We start from the raw sequence: 17,088 nt of genomic DNA, 5'->3' as shown, positions 1-17,088 counted from the left end.
CGTGAGCCATTGGGATTATAAGTGTGTGCCTCCACGCCCAGCTCAGTGTAGTTTTGATTTGCATTTCCCTGATGACTCATGGTGTGAATCATCTTTTCATGTGCTTATTGGCTATTTGTATGACTCATTTGGTGAAATGTCTATTGAAGTCTTCTGCCTGTTTTATAATTGGGTTGTTGGCCATTTTTGTTGTTGAGTTTGAGGAGTTCTTTATATATTCTGGATATCAAATCTTTTTCATATATATGATTTGCAAGTATTTTCTCCTGTTCTTTCCCTATAGGTTTTTTTTTTTTTTTTTTTTTTTTTTTCTGTTGTTGTTTGTTTTGGTACTGGGAATCGAATCCAGGGGTACTCTACTACTGAGCTACACCCCAAGCCCTTTTATTTTCTCTTTTGAGACAGGGTCTTACTAGGCTGCCCAGGCTGGGCTCAAACTTGGACACTCTGTCTCAGCCGTCTCTGCCCCGCACCTGGACCTACAGATTCTGGGTGGTGTTTTCCTTTCCCCAGGTGGGACCACTTACCTGCTCTTTCCTGCCTCATTGACCCTGAGGGACTTCCTCCCCCAGCACCCCTGAGTCCATGTTGCCGAGGGCTCCCTGGGTGGAGTGAGATGAACTTGCAGGGGATGCCTGTGGCCACCCAGGTCCCCTCGCACTAATGCTCTCCAGCTCCTGGCTGCTAAGACCACTGTTCTCGGCCACGTTCCTGCTGCACATTGCTCTCAGCCAAAGGAGAGATGCCTCTCCAGGGCGCCACTCCTTTCCCAGGGGCAGCCTGATCCCATCACTGGTGGTTGCTTGGGCACTAGGATGGGTAGCTGGCCCGTCTCCTCCTGAATGACTCTGGGACGGCAGTGAGGCCCGCCGCCTCCCCTGCCCGATTCTGCATCTCCCCCTGTGCATCCTGAGGCCTCCTGGGAACGTCTGCTGTGGACTCAGGTCCCCCAGGCTTCCTGGGGAGCCTGCTGAGGCACGATGGCAATGGATTCCGCTTCTCTGCTTCCTCCCTGCAGGACATTTGGCAGTCTTATGATTTCCTCTGAACCTCAGTTTCCTCTTCTATGACATGGGCAAGATGATCTTCCTTCTCAAGATCATATTGAGGACGAATTGTGGCACTTTGGTGCCTGATCAAGGTCAGTCCCCACCCCTTCCTCCCCACCTTCTGCTGTGTTCTTGGGGACAGCCCAAGGCTTCAGGTGGAGGCAGCTGCACAGCACAGGGACCTGGATTCAAATCCTGGCTCTGCTCTTTTCTTGCTGTAGCCACTGGCTAGTCCCTTCCCCGCTCTGAGCCTCAGTGTCCCCCTCTAGGCAGCGGGGGTTTGTGTGAAGATGGTCTGAGTGTCGTCACTCTGGTTCCCTCAGTTGGGGCTTCTGGCTCGCTGGGCGCCAACTCCTCTGTCACCCAACACTCAGGGGCGGCAGGAGCCTCAGCTTTGGGGAGGTCTTAAAATAGGCAGCCTTGACCTGCGGGGCACAGCGGGCTGCCTTTTTCAATGAGCTATACTTAGGCCGGCCGCGTGCCTGTAATTGCCTCTCATTAATACAAGCCTCATTGCCCTCGTGGAATTGTGGAATCGTGGAATTGTGGAGGAACCAGCGGAGCTGCGCCTCCGGAGGCCTCTCTGCTCTGCGGTGCCTCTGTGTCTGCAGCAGCTACTCACCACCTGCCACAGCACAGGGCCTCCCCCCGCCCCACCTTGACTTGGAGCCAGAGTAGGCCAGCGAACACTAATTAGGGACAAGGCCAGGAACAGAGCCCAGCATGGCTCTTCCCGAAGCACAACTCACCTGCTGCATCATTACCCTGATTTACAACTCTCTGCGGCCCCCTCTTCCTTCCTCAAGTCCAAACTCCTTGGTGCGGCAAACAAGACCCACATCGACCTAACCCCAAATCATTTTTTCAGATACTGCACACTGTGCTTCCCTCTTTACAGCTCTTTCCTTTAAGCAGTTCAGGTCCTTTAACCATTCACAACTTATATCTTCTCTATTTGCCGCTCTTTGAGAGGTTAGTTCTGTTTAAGGTTGCATTAACAGAGGTAGAGTCTAAATGAAGGGAGGGGAGAGTCCTGCTCCATGCTGAGCTCTGTCAGTGGAGGAGAGATGGGCAAGTACAGCGGGTCATGGTGGTGTGCACTGAGTGACGAGGTCTGGAAATGAAGGAGTGGAACGGCTGAGTGTTCCATGTAGGAACCTCTACATGATGTGTGGAAGGGCAAAGGTAAGTTCTGTGGGACTCAGGGCTGGTGCTGCCTGGGCTAGGGGTGCAGGAAGGCAGGGGCAGGCTGAGCCGTGCCTTGTCTCTGGACGCCCCCTGTCCTCCTCTCCAGCTCTTGCTCCGCTTCTCGCTGCCTCTCCCCTGACACCGCTCCCGGCTAGAGGTGCTCTTCCTCGCTCGGCACACCCTCCCTCGGCGCTGATCTCTCCCTGCGGAGGCTTTCAACGCCACCTGTGTCTGACAACTCCTGAACTCATATCTTCTGCCCAGTCGTGTTCTCGAACACCAGACTCATCTCTCTAACTCCTGAGTGACATGTCAGCCTGCCCAGGCCAGCGCCTGACACCCTGTTCTCCAGCCAGCTGGGCCCAGACCCGCAGGACGCACACCCACCCTGGCTCTCACCCACGTCCCGTTCAACAACAGATACTTCACTGCCAGCGTGGCCTTCAGCATGTCCCCAGCACTCCCCATGTCCTGCCGCCCCTCAGCCCACCAGGGCCGGGCTCCCACCCCCTCTCGCCCGGGTCCTTCGGGGCCTGGGAGGAAAGCCAGCTTCTCCTTGGCCGTTCCCGGCCCTGCGCCGACCTGCTCTCCCTGGGGCCTTAGTCTGTCCTTGAACGTGGCTCACTAGTTCCCACTCTTAGCCCTTCCTGCTCTGGCCGCCGACCCACACGACTCTCCTTCACTTCATCTGGGCCTCAGCTCACCGCTGCCTCCAGGGAGGCCACCTCGACCGACTGACCAACAGTCCCAAAGTCCCTCGCTGCCATCTCACCAGATGCGTGCCCTCAGTGGCCCGGGACAGCACAACGGGTGCGCTGCACTCAGCACAGGGCCTGGATGTAGTAGATGTTCCTAAAGATTGCCTGAAATGACAGAGTGGGGCAGGCCTCAGGGGGCCAGGAAACGAGCCAGTCCTAAGGACCTGCCCTCAGGGCCGACCATGGGCACCGTCGGGCACGATGGTGGGGCACGCTGGGCCTCGAGGCAGCTCTGGCTGGTGGGAGGTAAGCCCACGCCTCCACCTGGCCCCGGGGACGCCCACCTCCAGGAGGCACGTCCTCATGCACCGTCAGGGCGGCCTGTGGGACAACAGGGTGCTGTGGAAACGACTGAGTGTGGCTTGAGTCCAGGTCAGGACAGCCACGGCACCTTCTGCTTTGCTCTCTGGGGCAAGTTGGCCGCCCTGTGGTGGTAGGTGCTCAGCACCCCAAGGAGGGGTATATGTGGGAGGAGCTGAGGCCGCCTGCCCTGCCCTGCCCTGCCTGCCACGTGGGTGAGCCACCTAGGAGGCCACTTCAGAGGGCCCAGTCCCAGCTGCCAACTCGACTGTAATGTCCTGAGGGATCCTAGGCCGAGCAGTGGGGCGGCTCCTGGGCTTCCCACCCTCAGAAAGACGTGAGAACACATGTGTGTCGTACGGCTGGGCTCGGGAGCAGGTCACTAAAGCTCCCGTGTTGGCGGAGAAACTGGTGGTGACGTCACCAGCCGGGAGGAGTGGACTCCCACCGCGGAGCTCCCAGGCTCTCATTCTGACAAAGTCAAGGTCTGACTTGTTTCCAGCCTAAGTTTGTGCCCATGGCAACTGTTTGAAAAGCGTGACATTCAGTCAGCTGGCTGTCTGGCTGACCAGATTGTAGGCACTGGCTGCCCAGGACGTGTGACTGATACTGACCCTGGTGTGGGTCCCTCGGCTGCTTGGAGGCAGCAAGTTAGGGCAGGATTCCTGGGCCCTTCCTGAGAGTGGACTCTACATGAGCCCAGGATGTGGCCACTGCAGCTCCTTGGGGCAAGGGCACAGATTTGAGGGTGAGGAGCACAGTAGGGACCTCGATCTGTGACCACATCCCATTTAAACTTGCTTGGCCTCAGCTGAGGTTTTGCTCAGCACTCATCTGTGAGGAAACACAGAGGCGAGGACTAGAGGCTCCTAGACCCTCAGAACAAAGAGCCTAAGGAGGCCGATCATAAAGTTGTCCTTGAAAAAACCAGATGGGATCCCTACACATTTCCTCTAAATCCGTGAAAGTCCCCTCATCCTCACTCAGCCATGCTGATCTCATTAGTTTTTTCTCCAGCATCCCCAGCTCCCTGTGGCCACAGGACCTTTGCCCATGCTGTCCCCCTACTTGAACATTTCCCTCTGATCTCTTTACACACCTAGCTGCTTCTATTGATTCAAGTCTTCATTCAAATATCACTTCTTCAGAGGCCTCCCCTGACCTGGCTCTAAGGAGGCTCCTCCATCCCATCCTGCTGTCTCCAAACGCTCTCAGTGATTTCCTCCAAAACACTTATCAGGCTCTCTAGTTATGTTGCTTTGTTCCTTATGTTCTTGATTAGTGTCTTCCATGATCTGTGGGCTCTGAGAGACAAGGAACCACATGCCTGTTTCATTTTCCACTGTATCCCTGGTGCCAAGCACAGAGCAGGTACATAGTAGGTGCACAATAGAAAGTTGCTCAATGAAGCCAAACATGGTGATGCACGCCTGGAACCCCAGTGACTTTGGAGGCTAAGGCAGGGGGATCTCAAGTTCAAGAGCATCTCAGCATCTTGGTGAGACCCTGTCTCAAAATAAATAATAAAAAGGGCTGGGCGTGTAGTTCATTGTCGCGCACTCCTGGGTCCAATCCCTAGTACCACAAGGAAAAAAAATGCTGCTTAATGAATGAGGTAGTCAGAGGGAGGGAGCTGGAGAGGATCTGAGCTGCCCAATGGGAGAGAAGGGGTTGGTTGTCACCGTGTGCCTTTCTGGCTTCTCCTTGTCTGCATTGCAGATGGGCTGGGCAGGTGTTTCTGTTCCCCAGGACCTTCCTGAAAACACTGTCCCTAGCTCCTTCCCTGCTTGACACCTTGAAGCTCAGAGGAGACACATCCTCATCCAAGACGTCTTCCCTAACCTTGAAAATGGGGGATAAATCCCCCTCTGGCCTCACTCATGATGGGAACTGCCATCCTGAGGAGTCACCGGCTGCCCCAAGTCTCCCTCTGAACCAGAAGCCAGGACCCTGCAGAGAGCTGGCACTCTCAATGCTGCCACATGAAGAGGGTGACACATCCTGGCCTGCCTGTGTTCTCCTGTGGTCCCGAGTTCCCTGTGGTTACTGCTGTTTCATTCTCAAAGGTGTCATGGTTTGGATGAGGGACTATACGTCACTCCAAGCAGGAAGGACTGTGGGACACAGGGCAGAGGAAGAGGGGTCTGCGGCCGAGAGGGAGTGAATGGGTCGGGTCTGAGCGTCTTCCTTGGATTCCTGAGCAAAGGCCCTCTCAGTCCTAGAGGAATCAGGGCCACCCCACATCTACCTAGGAAGAGCCTGATCTGGGGGGACAAGAGGGTGACAGGATGATGCCGGCGGCCAGCTCCCTCCCGCCTCCTCCAAGCCCCGTGCCCTGCTCCAGCTCTTTCTGGCGTTTCTGGGGGAGGGGGGGTTGCTGGGGAAAGTCCTGCTGCTGCAAGAGGAGGCCTGGAACATGGGCTTCCAGAATGCGGGCTCCAGGAACCCAGGGGGGCAGGGGTAGTGTTTCCAGGACAATCAAGGGGGACAGGAGCACCTGCCCAGCCCATCTGCAGTGGACGCCTAGGCCAGAGCTCACTGGAGGTCTGACACCGACAAAGGCCACAGGCACTTTCTGAGGGGCCCTCTTTCCTTCATGTGCTTCCAGGGCCCAATCTTCCAGACCTGCTGTACGTTAATCAGATTTAAGAGAATCAAATCGGAAAAGTTCAGTCATACCAGCCACATTTCAAGTACTCAATGGCCATGTCTGGTTAGTGACCATAGGGACAGTGCAGATAGGTCATTTGCCTAAGCGCAGCCTGCTCTGGGGACATTGTGGGCCTAGAACATGGCTTCCGCATGGAGCTGGAGGGGGACTGGGATGGGGTCTCCACCCCCTACAGTCCCCACAGAAGCCTTTCTAGAGCCTCTGGGTTGTGGAGGTTGCTCAGCTCCAAACCTGTCACATCCTGTCCCAGCTCCTGTGCTCCCTTTGCTAAGTGGGCGCAGGCTGGGCTCCACCAAGGTCACACACCAGGTGGAGGCCGCAGAGGGCTCTGGTGTCATGACTGTGTTATGACTGCCCGGGCGCCATAGCCCCCCTGGAAAGCCAGAGTCAGGCCACCTTGGGGCGGTGCTGGCTGGCAGAAATTTTTGCTGATGAATAAAAGTCAAAAGCCACCCTGGGGTGGATGCTCCTGAGGCCTTTGAGCAGGGCTGGCGGGGGCAGCTGGCCACAGCGCAGAGCGGGTGCCTGTCAGCCTCATGGACAGCTCCTAGGGCAGCTGTGGGCTGGAAAGGGGACAGGGGCAGACACTGATCTTCCTGTCCTAGCAGGGTCTGGCTGGACTCCAGGGCCCCTTTGCCTGCCATTTTAAAGCAGAATTTGCTGTGCTAGAGGGGCTGGGACATCTAGTCCACTAACTCATCGTGTGGCCTTAGGCCAGTCGCCCCTCCATTTCAGGTTTCTGTTTGAAAATGAAAACGATGCTCCCAACTGTGTGGGGCCTTGTGAGGGGGCAAGTGGGACAGCACTGGCCACCAGTGGTGCTGAAGTGGGGGAAGAGAACGGGTTTGGACCCCATCCAAGCTGGGATAAATGTCGCTCCACTCTGCCCAGAGCGGGGACCTCGCTGAGCCAGTTTCCTCCCCTGAGAAGTCTGGATGCTCCACTCGCCACGCAGTAGGATATTATTCTGCCATGAAAAGAAATGAAGTCCTGATACATGTTACCAGAGGGAAGAACCTTGAGGCCACCAGGCTAAGTGACAGAAGACAGACACAGAAAGCACTGACGGTACCATCCCATTTACAGGACCCGTCCAGAGAGGCAAGTCCACAGGACAAAAAGTAGATCACGCTGGGCGTGGGGCACATACCTGTGATCCCAGCTGCTCCGGTGGCTGAGGCACGAAGATAGCAAGTTCAAGGCCAGCCTCAGCAACTTTGCGAGACCCTGTCTCAAAACAAAAAAATGAAAAGGCCGGGGTGTGGCTCAGTGGTAGAGCCCTTGCGCAGCAGGCTGAGGCTCCGGGTTCAGTCCCCAGCACTGCAAGCCAACAAGACTCCCCAAGGGGATTAGTAGTTTCCAGGGGCTGGGAGGAGCCGGTGGGCAGTGAGTGTCAGAGGTGTGAGGTCTCTGTTAGGAGTGAGGAGGGAGTTCTGGAACAGAGGGTGGGGGATGGGTGCACAGCACGGGAGGATTCTTAATGCGTGAAATTCTAACTTCAAACAGGTTCAAACAGCACATTTGATGAGTGTCGTTTTGTAAATTTAAAAAGATATCTCACCTGCAGGGCATCCGTGAGCCTCAGTGAGGGTGTGTGCAGAGTACCCAGTGAAGGTTCTGGCAGGTGCTCAGTAAAGAGGAGCTGGGTCGTTACAGGAACCCGGGAGCCTGTGAGTCAGGATGTCTCTGAAGCTTCTTATGCTGTGCTTCCTGCATGAACAGGAGCACCTGCTATGAATGACCTCGTGGACACCCCTGGCGGCCATCTGAAGTGGGTCTTATTAGTTTCAGTGTTATATAGAGAGAATTGGGACCCAGAAAGAAATGATTTGCACAAGGTCACACGAGTGCCAGAGCTGGAATTTGAACCCAGGCTGTTTGGCTCCAGAGCCTGCACTGCCAACCTGCACTGCCTCTCCACTTTCAGGAAACACAGCCGATTTTCCACCACCTCACATAGCTCCAGGCTTGGGCTGCGCTCAGGGGACACAACCTCTAACTCCTCGCTCCCCAAAATCACCCACCACCTGGCTGGGAGAGGACCATTAGGAGGGGTCATGCAGAGGACACAGGGCCTGCCCTCTGACCTCAGAGCACTGACTGTGGGGCAGGTGGATCCCAGAGGCCACCTGCTTTGGCTTGTTCTATTCCAGCCGCCACTGAGGGACCATCCTGGAAGGTCGAGCTGGCAAACAGGAGAACAAAATGATCAGAAGGCAGCGATCGCCAGCACATTTAATTCAATTCCTCCAGCATTTATGGGGCCTGCTCTGACTCATATGGTCCCAGCCCTTCAAGAGCTTGGGGCCAAGTGCAGGAGGCAGAAATACACACAGCCATTAGACAACACAGAACAACAAATCCCAGGAAGCAGCCCAGCCAGGGTGAGCCCAGCCAAGGGAGAGAGTCACACTGGGCACCAGGAGGACTCCCCAGACCAGGTGGCATTTCAGCCAGATCTCTGGGGACAAGTTAGATTTCAACAGGTAAAGGTCTAGGAAAGAGCATTTTTCTAAATGGGAAAAGCAGACAAATTCATGGTCAAGGGTGAGAGACACAGGGAGGATTAGGGGACAGAAAATAGGCCTTGGGGTGAGCGTGGGCTTGGAAGGGGAGGGCCAGTTGCCTGGAGTAAATTTAAACTGGAGGCCATCAGCCGTCAGGATAGAGCAGGACCTGGGAGGCCACTGCACTGGGAATTCCACTTCTAGGAACTAACCACCCAGCAGCCTTGCCTCATGCACATGGGGAATGGTGGACGTGAGGGGATTTCCTTTTCTTTCTTCTATGACAGAGCCTTGATAAGTTGCTCCAGGCTGGCTTGTGTGGGGTTCTTTTCTCTTTTTTAGAAAAAAAAAAAAAAAGTTTATTTTGGCTCACATTTTCAGAGGTTTGAGTCCATGGTGGGCTGGCTCCGTTGCTTTGGGCCTGAAGTGAGGCAGAACAACGTGGCGGAAGGGCGTGGTGGAGGGAAGCAGCTGACCACAGGGCAGTCAGGAATGGTGGGGGCTTTTGTGGATTTTTTTTTTCTTAAAATGTTTATAATAGCAAAAGCCTGAAAATGACCCAAACGTCTGTACTTGGGGGATTGGGTAAATTGTGACCTGCACACTCTGGAAGGCTAGGCAGTTAGGCGCTCCCAAACCTCCGGTCATGAGAACTGCGAGGAACAGAACAGGGCACAGTAACTGTCTGGGTTTGGTTCTCGAAGAAGCAGACCTCTAGACATGAACTTGAGTCTGTCGGGGAGGTGGTTCCCAGAGCACAGTGGGGTAGCTAGGGGTGGGGTAGGAAAGAGAGGCTGCACAGCTGAGCTTGGGCACGGAGGCTCCAGGCTGCGGGACGCTGCTCAACAGGCTGAATATGAATCTGAGCTGTTCCCCGAGGGGCAAGGGAGCCGGGGTTGATATTCTTGGCTTCCCTCCACGATGGTTGAGGGCTGCTCCTGGGACTTAACTACCCAGCACGTTCACCAGCCTCATTCAGGCTGAAAGAAAGCCCTTTGCTGGAAGGTTCCAGGTGCTTCCAGAAGGAAGCAGTGGGCATACAGCAGATGGGGGAGTTGGAGGCAGCAGGGCCAGGGCACCCAGGGCATTTGCTGCAGTATGGCACCTATTGTCCACAAGAGAGGGCAAAGGGTATTATTCATAGTTGTTTATGTGTGGACGGGTGCCCGAGAAACTAGGAACAGGGTGGGTGGGAGAAAGGGTAGGATGGGGACTTTCTACTTTGTTTCTTTAGAATTAAAAAGAAAAAAAAACCTTTATTTTGGAATCATTTTAGATTATTTCCAGTTGCAAAGACAGTACAGACAGTTCCTGTGTAACCCTCACCTGGTTTCCCCTAATGTTATCATTTTACATAACAATGGTACATTTGTCAAAACTAGGAAATTAACATTGGTACATTACTATTAACTAAACTCTAGACTTTATTTGGTTTTCACCAATTTAACTAATGTCCTTTTTCTGTTTCAGCATCCAATCCAGGATATGACATTGCATTTAGTCCTTAGAATTTTGATCTGTGCAAATATACTGTTAATTGCAAAAATTTATTTAAAAAAAATAATGATCCATCTCCTGGGAGCCGTCAGAGGTTTCCGAGTGGGCCTGCCCTGACCCAGGGGCCCCTGGACACTGCCTCAGCCCTGGAGGCCCGGGGAAGAGGGAGTCCTCTCCAGGGGGCTCCTAACTCTTCATGAGGATGGGTGGGTTCCCCCAGACAGGCATTTGCTGGCCCCTCTTCCCTAAGAGGCAAAGGAAGGACGGAGCCTGTTGCAGATGCTATGGGAGCTGCAAAAGACCGCCAACCGTGGTTCTCCCTATAGGAGCAAGCTTGGCTATGCCCAGGGAAAGTGGGGACCCTGGGGAGCTGAGGCCCCTAGGAGCCACCCTCAACCAAAGGCAAACAGGGAGCTGGGGGATGAACACCCAGCGTCTGTTTCCTGGGCTGTGCGTTCTGGGGTTTTCCAGGGGTCCCTGGTAGGCTTGAGCCCTGCTGTCCACAGTGGCAGCTGCCTGGATCACAATCCTTTCCTGACCCCCTTTCTTCCCCTCCCCACTTCCAGAGAACAGCTCCCCAATGAACTTCCTTGTCTCAGGGTCTGAGGAAAGCCCTACACCCGCCCTGACCTGGGCCCCAGGGCTGTCCCTGCCTGCCCCTCCTCACCAGCCTCCCTCCAGGAGGCCACACACAAAGGGCCCTTTGGGGCTCCTGGGACACGCCCCGATGATCCAGACGCCCCCTTGCCACTTCCTCTCCTGTCATGTTCTTTCCCTTGATTGACAAGGGAACTCTGGGTTATCCTGTGGCCCAGCCCAAATGCCACTTCCTTCACCATATTTCTCTGACCCTTGGGGGTACCCAGTGCTTGAGTCACCCCTCCAGCAGCTCCAGAATCTTCTTTCCCACTCTGAGCCCCTTGAGGGCAAAGACATTTCTGAGTCATGTCTGCATCCCCAGCACAGGGTCTGGTATACAGCAGATGCTTAATAAAAGCCAGATGAATGAATGGCTGAAACAACACAGAACAATCACTGGGGACCACATTTTAAAGGGAAACACCACTCACTGAGGGTCTCCTGGGCACTGGCACCTCTAACAAAGTACGTCACTTTACCTCCCCGGAACTCTGAGACCAAGGTATTAATAATTCTGATTGAAAGACAGGAGACGAGGGCTCAGAGGTAAGGAACTTGACTGTCAAGCAGCAGACCTGGGGTTCACACCTGGGCCTGCTGGATTCCTGCGGGCTCCCTGCTGCTCTCCACCCCTCTCTGCCCTACCCCACCATGTGCTCTCAGGCTACCCCTGCCAATCTGTGGGCCACCGTTTCCCAGAGATTGGGGCTGGCTGGAACAGGGGTCTTTAGGTGAAGGAGACTGAGTCCTGCCCCTCATCTTCCAGGGATGGGCAGAGGGGTCACTCACAGGACTTGGTGATTACAATGTTCAAGGGTCACAGCCATCCACAGCATCAGCCACCCTGCCATGAGCCACACACCCACTTTTAAGAGGGGAGTCAACACCAGGGGGCCAGCCCTGGGCCAGCCCTGGGAGGTGCCCATCACCCTCCCCAGGCCTTTGACTGAGACAAGCATCTGTGTCTCAGGAGCAGCGGTGACTCATCTACCGTGACCTCCGGATGAACTTTTCACCTCCACCCAACTCCATGCCAAGGTGAGGGGCTGATGGGTGGCACAGGGGCTGAGCAACCATGGCGGTCCCAGCTTCTAACAGCCACCTCCAGGCTGAGCCTGTGGGTGCCCCCGACACCCCCCCATCGTGGCTCTGCTCACGGCCTGAGCACCTCTGAGGAGGCTGAGCCCCCAGGCTGTGCCTACCTTCCACCCTTCTCTCTGGGACTAGCCTGGTACAGTTCCCTGCCCCCCCAGGCCCCCAGCTGGGAGCACCTGTGAGCTTGGATGTTTTGATGTGGGTGTGTCAACTTTGGGGTGTCCTCTTGCCACCCTCCCCCCTTCCCCACATTTAACAGGCCATGGAGCCCTGTTCCCGCCCGTGTCCTCAGTGCAGGTGGATCCTCACCAGCTCTGGCCCAACGGGCCCAGCCCCATTCCTCATTGTTATTAAAATAGCACATGCCCAGGATGCGCTCAAAAAATAGCAACCCTCCCCTGCTGCTGCACCCGCTGGGACACCCCCTGTGGTATTCCAGCGACGCCCCAGCCTCCCCAGCGTGTGCACAGGACGGCCAGAGCGCTCAGCCTCAGTGTGTATCCATCACAGCCTGTTCCGAGCGCGGGCATATATGAGCCCGTCCTCACCTCCAATGGCCCCATGAAGGTGAACTAGTCTACAGATGAGGGGACCGACCATCAGGGGCTGGTAACTTGTTAAGGTCACAGAGTGGGGATTCAAACCCAGGCCCTGCTCCTGACCCCTCTCCACCCCTCCTGCCTCCACCCACGTGCTCCTTTAGTAAGGAACCACTCCAGCTCCGGTCAAGGGCCCTGGTCCCTGGCTCCTGCTGGTGCCGCAGCAGCATCACCACCCCACATGGTCTCCCCAGGTGGCCCTCCTCCAGGCTGCTGTGTGTGTTCTTGGCCTCCACTGACCTTGTCCACCCGGGGGACTGCAGCAGGCCCAGCTTCCGTCACCCCCACAAAGGCTCTCCTTGCTCTGCTCACTGGCATTGCCAGCCATCTCCAGCGCCAGGAACTCTGGGCCATGCAGAACCTGCCAGAGCATCCACCCTGTGCACTGGGATGAACTGTCGTGGGCCCCGTGGGGCTGGGGGCACCTACCTCACTGTCTGTTTTATTTGTTCATTCATTCATTCATCAACATTTGTAAATACCTCCTGGGAGCTAGGCTGGGCTCCTTGTGGGGACACCAGTGTCACGCCCAGAAATTCCACCAATGCACGCCCAATCCTCCCCACTCCCCTCACACCTGCCCCCCCAGGCACTGCTGTGTAGGGGGCGCTCAGAAAAGCCTCTCTGGAAGAGGAGATGATGACACAGGATCCCAGCTATGTGCAACGTTTTTGGGAACAGAGGGATGGTGACGGTTGTAGCTTGTCTGCCCAAGATACAGCAGGGGTGGCCTGGTGCCGAGGGATGGTACTCTCTGAGGGAACATCTTGCAGCCTACCTCTGTGTCCCTAGGAATGCTGGGGTGACTATGGGCCTCTACTGTCCCCTCCATATCCCTGTCCCTGGTGCCCCCACCTGAGGTGCTAATGTTGAGTTCACCCTACCACGGGCCTGCTGGAGCTCAGGAGCCCCCAGCTCCAACCCCATGGTACACTGGGGAAACTGAGGTGGGGAGGGGACACCTGAGGCAGAAGGCACGGTTCAAGTTTCATTGCCCAGTCTTGTGATGACAGACTTCAGGATGGTCTCCAGCAGTTCTCCTGCATTCACACTCCTGCCTAGTCAGTCCCCTCCCAGAGGGACACTAGGGTTGACCTGTGCAATTAGAGGATATTGTGGACTTGACAGTACACTACTTTCAGAGCTAGGTTATAAAAGACATTGCAACTGGTGCAGTAATTATTCCCAGCAACTTGGGAGGTTGAGGCAAAAAGATTCACAAGTTCAAGGCCAGCCTGGGCAACTTAGTGGGGCTCTAAGCAACTTCATGAAACCCCGTCTCAAAATCAAAAACAAAAATCACTCAGTGATAAAGTGCCTCTGGGTTCAATCCCAAGTGTATAAAAATAAAAATAAACAAATGAATAAATAAAGGAGATATTGCAGTTGTCATCTTATTCTCGAGTCTCTTGCTCCCCTGCTAGAGAAGCCCCACGTAGAACTGCCACCAGCTCTGTATGTGAGCTTGAAAGCAAATTCTCCAGCTCCAATCAAGCCTTCAGGTGGCTGTAGCCCTGGCTGACATCCTAGCAGCAACCTAATGAGAGATCCCAAGCCAGGACCACCCAGCTGAGCTGCTCCTGGATTTCAAACCCACAGGAACTATATGGTAATAAATATCTATTGTTGCTTTAGGCTGATAAATTTTGGGGTAATTTTTGCAGCAATAGATAAGCAGTAGGAATCTCCTGTGGAGACTTGCTGGCTCTTGTTTGTGTACTTCCAGGGATGGTGGCTCAGGACCTGGTGAAGCAGCCGGCTGGATCCACCCCTGGGGAGCTCAGTCAGTCCTTCTCCTCGTGCCCTCTGGGATTACAGAAGATATAAACTCCCTGTGCTCTGGGCTGGCCTTGCAGGAATGGTGTCCTGCTGTGGTTTGAATATTTGTCCCCTCCAAAACTCCACTGTGATGCTATTTGAAAGTGGGGCCTGTCACGAGGAGGGCCCTCCTCCCCCTTCTGCTGTGTGATGCAGATGTTAGCCCCTTGACCTTGGTCTGCTCAGCCTCTAAAACTGTGAGCCAATACATTTCTGTTCATTAGAAGTAACCCAGTCTGCAGTGTTCTGTTAAAGTAGCACACAATGGCCCTTTGGCCTCCTCCTCTGCCAGCTGCCCAGCCCTGGGCAAAGCCACCCTTCCTCTGGCTTTTTCTCTCAGAGGATGAATCTCTGGGCTCTAACCCACTTTGTGCTGTCTTTTTAAACCATGGTCCAGATTATCACAGACCTGAGTGGCAAGCAGGAAATAACACTAGCTACAAAATCTGAAGGATTTTGAGTTCCAGCTCTTCCACCATCTGTGTGAACTTGAGTAAGTTGCATCCCTCTCTGAGCCACTGGAAGATGTGGGTGGTAACAGAGGGCCACCAGGGAGCAAATGAGTTATGCAATGATGAGGACAGTAGTAACAGCAACTATGTCTTTTGCTAGGCGCATACAATCCTCCTGACATACATTAGACCCTTTAACAGATCTACTGGGTAGAAGAAATTCCACCTCATTTTATAGAGAAGGAAACTGAGCCCAGAGAAGGCTCACCCAGCTGCTAAGTGGGGAGCTGAGATTTGAACCCCAAACCACTGTGCTCAGGTGGAGAAGTACCCTGGGTAAGAGCCAGCTAGTTGCTTTTTGCCAGCCAATTCCCATTAGTAGAACTCAGGAAGGATCTAGACCCAAAACACAATGGACTTGGTGACCCTGCCACTCATTTGCAGCTGTGAATGGTTTCTTAATTCCCTTGCTGAACAAGAGGTGTAGCAGGAACCCAGTCCCCTACCCTTGCCCTGCCTGTCTCCAGCTCCTCCCCACTTAGATCTAGCAATGCTGGTTTACTGAGCCTCAAACTCACCAAGCACTTGGTTACTTCAGGGCCTTTGCCCTTGCTGAACCACCTTCCTGGAAACCATTTTCCAATTCAGATCTTGACAAAAAGTCTCCTGGGGAAGGAGGGGAAGACTTTCCTTGACCCTTTGGTCTATAATAGGCCTTTCTGCTGGTGTTTTTTTTTTTTTTTTTGTTGTTGTTTTTGTTTTTTTTATGCCTGAGTGCATTCTTACAAAACTTGGCTGTCAAAAGTGGTCTTTCTGCCCCTCCTCTCCCGTTGTGAGCTCTGCAACCCCTGGATGGGCCTGTCTTGTTCAAGGCTGGGTCCCCAGCACCAACCCCGATGCTGGCACATAGCAGTTGCTCAGTTGACTACATGTCAGATGAATAAAAACAGTCCTTCCTCGCTCAGCACTGTGGGGTGGGGGCCGGAGTGTCGCAAACCCCTTTTGCAAGTGAAGCCAGGCCAACTCAGGAAGGAAAAGCGGCCTGCCAGAGGGCACACCAGGGCTACGTCTCAGAGCCCTCCTCAGCCAGAACAGTCTGGCAGGGCCGGGGAGGCAGCTGGGTGCTGCTTGGTATTCCGCCTGGGACTGCCCGGATGGAATAAAATATTTATCTGCGGCTGGAGGTTCGCAGAGGACACTTAAGATGGATCGCGTTTCCATGTGCCTGTGAAATCGAATTGGATTCATTGCAGGATATTTGGTTTCTCGGAACAGACACATCATTTTCTGAAGGAGCGGCAGCCTCTGCCACCGGGCTTGGGCGGGGGCTTGCTGGGCCCCGGGCCTCGGATTGGCCAGACGGGGCGGGGTCTCCGGTGGGTGGGGGTGGGGGTGGGGGCGGGGTCTCCGGTGGCTGGGGTGGGGGTGGGCTGGGGTGGGAGGCAGCGCAGTCGGTCCGGCCTCTCTGCGGATGGCCTGATTCCCTCTGGGGTTCCCAGCGAGGTGGCTGCTCAGATTCCTCTAGAAAACACCCCGGAGCCCCGTGGCAGCTGCCTGCCTCTCCGTTCCCATCCCACGGTCGGTCGCAGCCACCGCCCTTCGCTGGTCTCCTGTCCCCGCGTTCCCCGCCACTCTAAAGTGAGACAGCTCTTCCTGAAGTTGTGAAGTTGTGAGTTCGCCTACCCCTTCCCCGGGCGGAGGCTAGCCTCGGGCCCTCCAAGGAGGGGTGACACGGTCGCTCTCCAACCCACCCAGTCCCGTTGGACCCCAAATGCCATTGTCCTAGCAAATATTTTGTAATGTCCCCCTTTCCTCGCCTGAAATAAAATTCATAGATGTTCCCTACCTACACACATAATTAAAAAAAATAATAATAACAAAGTCCTAGCAAAAATAAAGAAGAAGTGAGAAGGAAGGAATTTACACAATGACACATATTATGCGGCATAAGAGCGGGGACAACCCCCACTCAGACGGCATAACGGAGCATGCAGACGAGGGCACCTACATGCAGAACCAGTGACAGTTAAAAATGCGGACAGAGAAAGACGAATCAGTTCCACGAGGGACAGGGGGTGATCTTTCTAAAATGGCCACCGGCTCTTGGCAAAGTTCTGAGCCAACCAGGCCCGTCCTCCCCTGGGTGTGCGTGAGGTGCATTCCCGGGTGTTCCCGTGGGCAGGAGTGCTTCGTGCTGGTCTACGAAATATAGTCAGGTTCCAGGCTCAAGGAATTTGAAGCAAGTCTTTTTTTTTTTTCTTCCCTGACGAGAATGGCTGGCAGGACGTTAGAAAGTCCTGGGGGATGCGGGTGGGACAGTTCTTCCTGGTGAGAGGCTGTCCCTGCCCTGTAAACGCGAATAGCGCTAACCCAATTACTGCGTTAACAAGAAATGGCCCCTAGGGGGCGGTGCTGCCTCCTTGAGAGCCCCAGGGCTCCAGCCTGAATGGCAGATATAGGACGCCTACTACCCCATATTTCTGGCACCCATGGCAGACATGGCTAATCGAAACCT

This window comes from Callospermophilus lateralis, chromosome 3 (genome assembly GCF_048772815.1).
Source record: "Callospermophilus lateralis isolate mCalLat2 chromosome 3, mCalLat2.hap1, whole genome shotgun sequence".
NCBI classification, from domain to species: Eukaryota; Metazoa; Chordata; class Mammalia; order Rodentia; family Sciuridae; genus Callospermophilus; species Callospermophilus lateralis.
The sequence above is the reverse complement of the archived record's forward strand: the minus strand, read 5'-3'. Positions refer to the sequence as shown.